The following is an 11,768-nucleotide window of genomic DNA, read 5'->3' as shown; positions in this document are numbered from 1 at the left end:
GAGATGGTATTTTCTCGTTGCCAAACAGACCCGCAGCGAGGGAGGAGCGTGATACTGGCAAGCTGGAGATTTGAAATGCTTAGTCACAGGCATGGGAAATTGAAGTCAACCGCGCCACAACATGTTCATCTACCCACTGACACATATGAACCAAAATGACATACTTTGGGAAGGATAACAATACAATGAGAAGTTATCCAAAGCCACAAAACAATGCAATAGCAGGGTGTGGACACTTATAGCTTCATAGCAAGGCTGTGGGAGACTGAAAGAACTGAGAAAGGGAGGAAGAGTGGGAGAGGAATTAAAAATCATGATCACGCTCGCTGTCAAAATAACCATGTAGCAGCAACTGAAGTCAGTCTAGCCTATTCTTCCATTCGGGGTAGAGAGACGAGGAGAGAAATTCATAGCTCAGTAAAGTTAAGCCACACAGAGACAGAAGGCAGAGGAGAGAATGTGTCATGGCTGCCTTCATGGAAATAAATTAACACTGGAGAAAATGAGGCAAAATCCTATAAACACTACTGCTGGAAAGAGAACATGGGATTCCCAGTGACCAACACACCCGAGAACACACACTCGCAGGCTTTGATACCCCGGCTATAAACTACTGCAGGCTGTCAATCTGACAAAAAAAAAAAAATTAGGAGAAATCCATCTGGGTGAGTAACTGAAGTGACAACATGAGACCTGCTAAAGTCTTCAAAGTCAAAAAGATGAGCTGCGGGAGCTTACATTCTACTGTACACTAGTCGGGAACATCTGCAGTGAGTTTGAAATGTATACTGGCCTCTTCCTATTCTGCTGAGGCGCCTCAGGTTGACCCAGGCTGTACCTGACACATAGTGGCACAGAGCAGCTTACGCTGCATCTGGTTTGCCTTAGCAGCCTCGATAAAGCTACATCCAGCACATGCTGATAAGCTCAGAGAAGAGCCCGCTGTGGCTGGATTTCTCTCTTCCACCCAGCGAGCCCGAGCTTCCCACTCCTCAATCTCCGCTCCCTCCCACCTCCGTCAACTCTCTAACCACCTCATGACATTTAAGGGTGCCTGGCATCCGTTTGAAGTGGGAGAGGGGGCATTAGCTCTGGTTTCCTGCCCAAATCCCACACAACCCAATAAAATGCATGCAGGTCTGAAGCGAACCAAAGGAATTCCTTTTCACTGAAACGTTAAACAAACAAGTTTGGCATTTAGCCTCATATTACACTTTACAGTACAGAGCATTGTTTCCTAACGCAGAAACAACTCGGCCTCCTTGTTTTCTTTGTAATAATAATGCTCTTGTGTGTTGTGTTTGTATCCGCTCCAAAGACTCCAAATTACAGTTCACTGCAAATGTTAATTACAGTACACAATAATTGTTAATTCATGTAAAACAATTCATATTCGGGCGATTATGTAGCTTTGCGGTTAAGGATTATGTGACAATTCAGCTCTGCACCATCCCGTCTCTTATATTTCAGTAATCACTCAAGTGCAGTGGGAGCTAGGAAGGTCAGCCTCAAATCCCAGGGGCTTTTGATTTCATTTTGCTGAGGTGGAAATGGGACCTCTGCCTTTTCCTCCGGCAGATCTCACACTAAGTAGCTCCACTAGGCACTTGAGAAAGTCCCCGGTCTCCTGGTGACCACTATTTTATATTATTTGACCTTTGTCTCTGGTTTATTCTCCCCTGCGTTCATTACCACAAGGAGGATGTGAGGAAATACTGCCATCTACTGGGAATCCCACAAACATCAGTGATGCTCCCACAATTGTCTTGTTGGTGCGCATGAGAAAATGCCTCTTGGGCTTGATTATGAAGTGATTCTGATTAGATCCCATTATTCATACAGAACAGGGAATGTATAACAATTATCCTCCTCGTGTGGATGAATTCTCGAGGTTGGGAAAAACACATTTTGAACAGTAATCAGTAATGTAATCTTCTGATAGATTTATTTGAATAATGCGCAAAATAGATGCACGTCTTCCTTGTCCAGGTGCTGAGCTCAAAACAAATCGACTGCAACTTCTGCACAACGGCTCATAACGCTGATATTACACAGACTTTAATAACTTCAGTGGCCTCATGATTTTTGCATATCTAATATACATATAAAAAACAATTAAGTCAAACATTTATTATCATATTTCTGAATTCTGGCTAATTTCAGCTTCGTCTGAAAAACCCTGCATGCATTGCTTCTTAAAAATATAAATAAACCCCTGTTTACTCCATCAACAATTTCTCACTCATCCAAGAACTCAAACAATCAGCATTTGCAGTGAGATCACTGAATATATTGAAACCCTGCATTTATTCGTTTTCCCCTATGCCTGCAACACGAGCACGGCTGCTATGTAAATGAGAGCTCGTCTCAGCTTATTTACTGTGCAACACAAGCATGATAAAGAACAACATGAGTAATTGATGGCTATACTTTGTGCTTAATGTTGGCTTAACTACCCCAAATGACCGTGTATAGGTTAGATATGACATAAGCTCCCGAGAGACATTTAACACTCACAGTGCAGCTTAATTAAAAGGGTAATGAAAAGGCCATTAGGATTAAGTCTAAGGTGTGTTTTGGATGAGATAAATATGTTGGGGAAATCGCTTTGTGTAGCTTTGCCAGCAGGCAGTGATTGAGAAAGGTCAGCATAAGGTGTTAAGTCATTTTCCCATCTATTCTCTAAAATATAGAGAACATAATGGTCCGTGTCTCCGTCCAGTGAAAGGTTTAATTAAAAGGAGATGAAGCTGGTGATAAGAAAAATCATTGTGGGATGAGTGGCAGGGATATTTTGAATTGTGTAGAAGAATTGTAGCACAGACTATAAAGGGGGGAAGGAAATCATATGAAAAAAATGAGGTGGATAATACATAAAAAGGGTTTTAAGCCTCTGATGATCCGTGGTTTCCTCTCTTCTTTTAGTCGCTGCTGTTGGGTTTACTTGTATAATAAAAAGGAAATATCTTCCCACACTCTGAACAACAAATAGTTCATTTATAAACCTCCGGGCAATTTCTGGCAGTGGGAACCGTTCTGGCATTACTTCTATGCTGTGAGTAGGCTCATCGAGGAAGGAAAGGAGAGGCAGTGAAAGAACAAATCCACAAAAAAACCAAACCAGGAATTGTCATGTGTTTGGCATAAATAATCCTACAATAAAGACAGAGTATCCAGTATTGAAACGATCGACACAGGGAAATGATGGGTGTCCATGTTATGACTTGTGATGTGCATAATTCAAGTAAGAGCTTGATTTCGTGTACTGCATTGCAATTCACTTTGGTGTTGTAAAGATGATTGCAAATCCTGTCTAGCCACGCAGCTCAGTCCCTCGTGATCCTCCTCTGATTATACTCTAGGTGGCAGTAGAGGTCTCAAAATCCTCCCTGTTAGCTACAAGAAATGGCAAACACTCTGAAAGTCTCTCAGTGAAACCCAACACTTGCAAACAGGGATGTTTCACAAGCATCCACGTTTGAAAGAGTGCCAGGCAAATCCTTAGCTCGAGCTGATTATTTGCTCCTCGATGGTTTGGAAAGTAGGCCAAGGCACCACTGATTCGGATTTGCAATAAAGGTTTAACACAAGCCAGAATAAAAAAAAAAAAAAAAAACCACATATCAAGCTGAAGAACCGACATTCTGATATACGAATATCAGGTTAAGGTTCTTCGTCCTCAAGTAACTGATTTTAGAGACATAGTCTTTAAATAGAGTTACTACATGCTGTTTGCATCCTAGTTTCAGAATAAATTCAACTGAACTCAAAAGGCTAAAAACAGTAGATGTGAACTTTCAACAGAAGATGTCTTTGGTGCCATACTTGTTGCTTTTAACACATTATATATGAAATATAACCCCAGCTAGTTCCTTCAAACTGACATCACACACTATCTTCACAAATGCACACTTAGACAGCGTGACGAAGCAAGCTGCATGAAACAGTGTGCTTGACTATATATTATTTAATGTGATTTTATGGGCTGCACACTGAGGCACAAACACACACACACACGAACAAATAAAAGGGTTTACGTGGAGTGGTTGATGGCGAGTGAACAGGCCAGAAGAGATGGAAGAAGCACACCGGGGGGAATGATGAGAGGAAATGATGCGCATGATGAGTGCTGAATGGTTGGCCAGTGGGACAGACCCTGTCAGACTGTCTGCTAAAGGGGTGGAAGACACAGAGAGAGAGATGGCTGCAGAGAGGACAAGAAGGAGAGACAGAGAGAGCACAAAACAGCAGGAGCAAAATGATGATCAGTGTCAAAATTCTATTACTCTGTGACAACCAACCAAGGTTTCCCCTGTCTCGTTCACGAGCACAGTGACTGTGCTCCATCTCTGTCGCGCGGCTACAGCAGACCGCCGGGCGATTACTAACTCGGAGGTTTCGCACATAGAAAAGCAGGCCAGTAAGATGTTTTATTTAACTCTTATTACATAAATTCTGCGTCGTAGTTCATATTCCTTTGCGCGGGTATTTCTGTAGCACAGAAATGTCTGCGGCTCCCGGTACTGTATTGAGCGTCATTTGCTGCTCTTGTCTTCAAGCTTTTCATCTGCAGAGCGGGCCCTCACACAGAAACAATGATGACCCAGTTCTGAGTTTGTCTCTGTCTTACAGCCAGTTCTCTTCTGTCCTAATCATAGTCCCTGAGCTCCAAGAGCTGCAGCGCTACCAAAACATGGGAGGGGAGGGGAGGGGAAGGGGGGCAAGGAGAGATAAAAAGAGAGGGAGCGGCAGAAAGAAAGTCAGCATAAGAAGGAGGGAAGAAAAACGTAATCTCCGAGGAGGAAGAAGAGAAAGGTTGACAAAATATAAGGCTGGATGGATAGATATGTTCACGTTTAGAAATAGAACGACAGAGAAGGTTAAACCACTGTACCTTCTCTGATTAGTTCCCTATGGAGAGCACATCTAAAGGCAGGATTGATGCCATGACAGGTTGGAGAAAAAGGCAAAAGGAGGCCTGATGCACCGTGCTCCTTCATCTGCACAGATGTCTCTGGAGATACAGGAAATCAGGTCATTCTGTTCCTCATCAGGTGTGACTATTCATTCGCTAGCAGGGTTGAGGAACCCTGTTGTGCTTATGTAATACATAACACAGGACCGCACTTCTCAGCAATCCACCTGAATGTACAATAAGCGCATCCAGCTATACGCTCAGATCATTTCTTTTCTTTAATAAGTTGATCTTTTGAAAAAGAAAACAAAGATGTTGGAGTGACATAAAAGCTGTAAGGCAGCTGTTTGTAATCAATGGATTTTCTTGGAATCAACAAGCCTGACAAACTGCAGCTTTTTTCACAGTGCCGTGTCCTGAAAATCTGCCTAAACGAGTTACATATACTGCAGTGACTTTTTCTGATGCTTTATTCAGGATGCATGTCTGAAGCACAACATAACCTTCCTGTATAAGTGAGGAGATGCACATATTCAGTTCACAGTTTGGTTCAAAATGTGTCTGCAGTTGCTTTTGAAATTGGTTTTAGATTTTCAGAAATGCTTTAACAGTTTGAGTTTTCACATATTTCCCCTCCTTACCGACAAGATCGATTCGACTCCTATTTCTGTCTTTTCCGCTAATGAGAAGCAACAGCAAGGAGGTAGGAAGCTTGGTCGGGAAACAGCAGGGAAACAGGCAGCTCAGCTCTCTCCAAAGGTTAAAAGCTAAAGCCCACTAATGTACAAGTTGTGTCTCTTTTATTTAACTGTACAATGAACCTGTTGTGTGCTAGCTTTTGGCATGGCTCTGGGATAATCACTGCAGCTTGTAAAGAAATAGTCCACTCTTTGCTCCACACTGTTTGGGTAAAATTCATACTTTAAACTCTGCTCCACTTTTTTGCTGAGAATCAATTTTTCCCCTCATCGTATTTCTCAGAACCGATCTCTTAAGATGCTCGAGGCTGTTTAGGCGTCTAGCTTACATGTGGAGTTGCATGTTGCATCATGGAAGCATCATATGCAGAATCTGGGAGATGATCTCCAAGTACGAGGAAAGCGGCACTACTCTGACAGTAGCTTCGTGTTAATGTCACTCAGATCTACTGTCAGTGATGCAAATGGACGGAAGAGTAAACAGTGGACAAATTGTGCATCCAGCATGAAACTCGCTCCCTCTCCCAGACACCCTTGTCACTGGGGTTAGTGCCAGATGGGGACTGTAGAGAGGGATTTGACCTTGCCCGTCTCCCTGTATCTGGCACAGTACTCAGCACAAGGATGATATTAGTTGACGATAAACATGTGGTTTATTGGGAAAAAAATATAGGCAATTCTATTAGAGAATACAAGGTGACCTCTTGCGTAGCATTTGAATGTAATGTGACCAGACAGGACAGCCAAAGTGGACCGTATGCTGTCTCTTTACATCCTTTGCGAGTGGGGGAGGGGAGGTGTGAATGAAATTGAGTGAGCGGTCAAGAGTGCCAAAGCTGGAGAGGCACAGAGTTGGCATGAAGCTGGCAACGAGCATTTTTTCTTTTTTTTTTTGGGGGGGGGGGGGTCCCTTGCCTGGCAGTGTCTTTCTACTGGAGTAGATGGGCCACATCTCAATGACTCCTAAGCTGTCTGTATTATGCTAAGACATGTATCCTTGAGGGAGCATGGATTGGAGTTGAATGTCACACAAGGACGGAGATTTAGCAGTGCCAATAAAAGGATACCAGCTACAAGTCCTGGATGACGCACAGCCCTGCATTTACATAAATTTGTGTAAAGAGCCACGTTTACATCCGTTGATATTTCTTCAGCACACAATCACCGCTAAAATCTGCCTACTTTTTATAGCGCTGCAGTGAAAAGTTTAAAGTGGAAATTTAGAGCAATAAACATTGAATTGACACTATTTAGACGCATGGCTCCAAAGGCTAATAAATATAGACATCTGTGCTGAGTTTGTGCTGGTGCTATCTGGGAGTTTAACTGTGATATATATATCTCTGACGTGAAGAGATGAATTACACCCTCAGCTCATTTCCTTCTCCTTCCCAACCTTTACACAAGGTGACCTTGCGTGAAACATAATTTACAACTGAATGACATGTTTGCCGTTCAAACGGCTGCCAAGCTGCATCAGCAGCGCTTGTGTTGTGACATGCCGCTTAGCCGATCTGTACAACTAAATTGTACAATTCAACGACGGAGCAATTGCATCCATATGCGAGCCATCTGCTTTGCTTTCGCTGATCCTTTCTTTCCACTATGAGACTGCAAACAGCTATGGCACGTATGGTGGATAAACAAAGCGCAGATGTCATTTCAGTGTGATCAACAACTTCCAGCTTATCTTCCGGTAAATTGGGAGCTAAACTGCTGCAAAAGCAGTGGTGAATGTGGACTGGGTGCTGAACCAGAAATGACTTCATGCTAGCTGGCTTGTGATTTGCCCTACTATATTTACTGCGTGTAGTGCAACTGTAACCAAGATGCAACCACTAACTGGATTCCCTTGACTTCCCTTGCGGTCTAAATCACTGACAGTATTGGGTGCACCTTGTCACCCCTCCTCCGTGCTCCACCAGCCGGTGGCTGATGTTGTGAAATATTGATTTGCATGTCACCACACCTTGGCTTCGCTGTCAGGTTTATTTAGAAGAAGCTTCTTTACTGGCCCTTCGATGCCAGTCTTGTGGCTTAAGCCAGAGCAGAGGTGCAAAAGGCGGGGTGAAAAGTCCCTCGGAGTGAAAGCCAAAATGCACACAAGAAGGCTAAAAAGCACAATGTCGTGCAGGGATTCTCATCATCTAGCAGTGCTCATAAGATCAATACTCTACTGGCTGCCATGGTGTAGGAAGCTTCACATAGGTACTGTATTTAGGGCACAAGCCTGCAGTTATTCATGCAAAGGAAGGAAGTTGCTTGGTGCCTCAAATGAGGTTGTGCACTGTATTTCCCAATTAGTCATTTCAGCATGGATACACTTTTATGCTTCGTGTAAACAGCCCACAGCCTTGCCTAAACCTAGACATACACACACACATTAGTTGATACACACAGGCACAAACTTACTGAGAGGAAGGAGTGCTAGCTTCAGAGTTGCTTCTGAGACAGGATGGCCTTTGCCAAAAACACAAGGTAAAAGGTTATTCACTTGTCACAGAGTCAGTATAACGTCCCCGGTTCAATGGTCTATAGACAGATTTCAGGCTGAACACTAATGTCACATAAGACCATGTGAGAGATAACAAGATGACCTTTTCATCTACAGTACGCAAACGACAAATTGATGTTAATGCCTTGACTCGAAAGCCTTTTAGTCTTCTTCTTAACTGCAAGGCTTTTTTTTGGTTTCGCTTAAGAAGAGAGACACTGCTGCAACCCTGGGCTGGCAGAGAAACCCAGCAGAGAAAGTGTCACGCAGATCTTTTTTCTTTGGCTGATGGTTGATGCATTTGTTTACCACCTTTTTTTTCCCCCTACAGTGAATTTTAGAAGCTGCTTCAGTCACAAGACGACAGCCCATCATGAAGCAAGAAACCAGTGGCCTTTATTTTCCCTGCCATGGTCCTTGACATCGTCTGAATGGCAGTGAAGAAGAAATCTACCGAGACAACAGAGGCAGGCAGACAGGGCGAGGGGAGAGGAGCGAAGAAGAGAGGCAGAAAAAAGAAGACAGACAGACATGATCTGGGGACAGAATAAAGGAGAAAGGCCGCATCACCGTCAATAAGAAAAAGACTCCAACAACCACCTTGTGTCAATGTCAAGTCTGTAAAAAACACACCGCATGAAAGCCAGAGAGAGGTGAGTCACAATATGCACTTGAACCATGAGAGGCCAATTCAAACACTACCACGCTGGGATGGATATTGCAGGGTGCATTGTGGGATAGCCTGATTATGGGGGAAGCAAAAGAGAGGAGGTGAGGGAATGAGTAACACAGGATTGGTCTCCATTATGCTCTCAGTGTGAAATCCAAACTCTTTATTGTTGTCATTAGCTCATCCTGTGTCCCACTTCTGAAGATTTGCATCATCCCCTCTAAACCCTGTTTATTTATTTATTTGCATGGAAAATATAGGTCATGCATTCATACAGGGCCATACATTTTTAATAGTTTTGCAGCTTTAATTCAAATGTCTGCAAGCTTCCCCGTGAGCCAATCTGCCACAGACGAACTGAGCCCAAACAACATCAACAATGCATGGAGGGGCTGGGTGTCTTTGCGAGAACCCGGGGTATTTAGAAACACCCCTGTTAATTTGTCTGTGGTGTGATAATGAATGAATCCTCTTTTCATACTGTGTGCTGTGAAAGCGAAGAACGGACAGAAATCTCTGCTTAATGCTGAAACTAACCCAGCATTGTTGTTAATGAGCATTATTTAACACGGGACCACATCAGGCAAACAGCAATGAAAAAGGTAGATGTGAAATGTCTATGCTGTGATCATCCGAGTAACCCGATCAGTTACATACTTTTGTGAGACAGCCGCAAATAATTTCATCCTTGTTTATGTTGATCAGTCTGGCTCCATTTCTAGGAGGCATGAAGGAGCCCAGAGGCTGTATGTGGCCTTTTCCTCTCCCACAGCATGCTCCATCATTTCCACTCTTATGTCCTTAAAAAGAAAATAGAGAAAGGTCACTGTGTCTGTATCTTCAGCAGCAATCATCACTTCTGTCACTGTATGAGTCTAACATGTGTGCTCGCTCAAATTATCATCCTTAACGTGATAGTTTAAAAAAAACAAAACAGTTTAGAGAAAATGGGCCCGTTCTTCGTACGTCGCTTACTACATCCAAGATCAAATGACACATCCAAGATCAAATCATCGCGCTAACTTTGAGCTCGCTATTCCGGTTCCCCGAACACACCTGTTGTTGACGATTAGTATAGCTGGATGAAGTAATGTGAGATCACTGGGTGGCCCAACAGGGGCTACGCATCGATAGTAGAAACATTGATCGGCAACCCTTTGATTGGTCGGCGAAAATGTCGAAGGAGCGCGCTCGGTATTCTTCGGCAGCAGAGCAAGAACTCTTGAGTGAGGGATTTTAGGAGTTTCAGAGTCTAATTAAAACGCAAGGGAACACTGCAAAGGCTGCAAAAGCAAGGAGAGAGGGCTGGCAGAAAGTTGCTGACAAATTAAACTCGTAAGTAATTTAATAATAACAATAATAATGGAGTGGATCTATATAGCGCTCTTCAAGGCACCCAAAGCGTTTTACAATGCCACTATTCAGTCACTCTCACATTCACACACTGGTAGCTGTCACAGCTGCCCTGGGACAGAAGCCAGGCTGCCATATCGCGCCATCGGCCCCTCTGGCCAACACCAGTAGGCGGTAGGGTAGATCTATCATATCACACTATATTATCCAATATTATATTACATTATATTATATTACATTATGTTATATTATATCCCCTTTCACATTAGAGCCACAACAGGACCCACTAGAACATGGGAACAAGTAAAAGTGAAATATAAGAATATTCTACAGAATGGTAATATTTATCACTTATATTGCTTTTCGTCTCTTGAAAAGAGACCCTGAAATAATCTGTTTGTTTGTTTATAACAGCAACCAAGAAAAGGGGCAGCGCAAAAAAAGACAGGTGGTGGTCCTGCACCCCCTCGTCAACAAGTTGGTTAAGTAAATAATACCCTCACGGGAAAATCGATATCTCTCTATGAGCACACTGTCGCGCTGAGCTAAAGGATCCTGTCTGTCCCGCAATATACGCTGAATTCTGAAAACTCTCCTTATCAATCTTGCACCTTCCGCAATGGGTTGCTCGCGTATACGGACAGGACATGGCTGCGACAGGCTTCCCAAATCCACCTTCGCTTTTATAGCCGTGGTCTCTCATCTTGATTACACGAAGTAAATTGCAATTACTACTCTGAAATCTGAATTACATCTGTAATAATCACATACATGTAATAGAATGTTAATAGTACATTTCCCTTTTTTAGGGACTGACCTGTATGTATCTGTGTGAAATCAATAAAAGGATCAAGTGCTGCATTATCTTTAGTTACATTGATGTTATTTATTTATGGTACAACAGTGGTAAAATATCGCTGTTGCTTTCGTATACATGAAGCGGAAATACCTGAGTGGCCGCGATCTAATCCTGTTTACATAAAGTAAACCTGCTCCCGAGCAGGTTTACGCTTACGGCTCTGTTGCTATGACAGCAAGTCCCGGATGAGCTTCGAAGAACCGAACGATCCAGGATCACGCGAAATCGTCAACAGTCAAATCCGGCTAACTTACTTAGCGAGGTACGAAGAACGGGCCCAATGTCCTCTTTCAGTGGGACTGCACTGTTACCAGTGGTTTGTTTACCTAGTGGTTTGGATGTTTCACCAGCACTCAAGTCCTACCGCCAAAGCGACGAGTCTCTGGTATATTGATGAAAAGAAAGAGAAAGATTGATACTGTGATTCCACTGATTCATTTTACGTCCATTAAATCTGATTAGACCGAGATCTGAAGCCCTCTGCTCGAGAACAAGGGAACGTCGGCGTCACTTTTAAACAGGGTTCCTTCTGGGTAGCAACAAAGCGGTAACTGTCTCTCGGATGATAACAGGAGATAAAATGACAATGAGGGGAAGATGTTAAGGACTATTTGATTCTTCATTTATTACCTTTCTCACATCAGCAGTTTGCCAAGTGACACCGCATTTCAATTACTATCATTTTCCCGCTATGATAGCCCGCTGCATTAAATGTGTGCCAAATTACTGACTTCTGTTTGTTGCTTTTGAGCTCAATAGAGGCGCATCTGTTTGAAACA

General features: G+C 43.1%; 1 long non-coding RNA gene across 1 annotated transcript in view; it reads right to left on the bottom strand.

Annotated features, from left to right (window-relative positions):
* Positions 1-9,446: 9,446 nt before the first annotated feature.
* The window catches only part of LOC105941104 (uncharacterized), a 65,889-nt gene continuing 63,567 nt past the window's right edge, over positions 9,447-11,768 (bottom strand). Inside the window, exons 4-5 of the long non-coding RNA XR_001341928.3 lie at positions 11,316-11,371; positions 9,447-9,577 (exon numbers count right to left, since the gene is read on the bottom strand). This is a non-coding gene — a long non-coding RNA (uncharacterized LOC105941104). The remainder of the gene's footprint in view (positions 9,578-11,315; positions 11,372-11,768) is intronic.

This window comes from Maylandia zebra, linkage group LG13 (assembly GCF_041146795.1).
Source record: "Maylandia zebra isolate NMK-2024a linkage group LG13, Mzebra_GT3a, whole genome shotgun sequence".
Taxonomy (NCBI): Eukaryota; Metazoa; Chordata; class Actinopteri; order Cichliformes; family Cichlidae; genus Maylandia; species Maylandia zebra.
The sequence above is the reverse complement of the archived record's forward strand: the minus strand, read 5'-3'. Positions and strand labels throughout refer to the sequence as shown.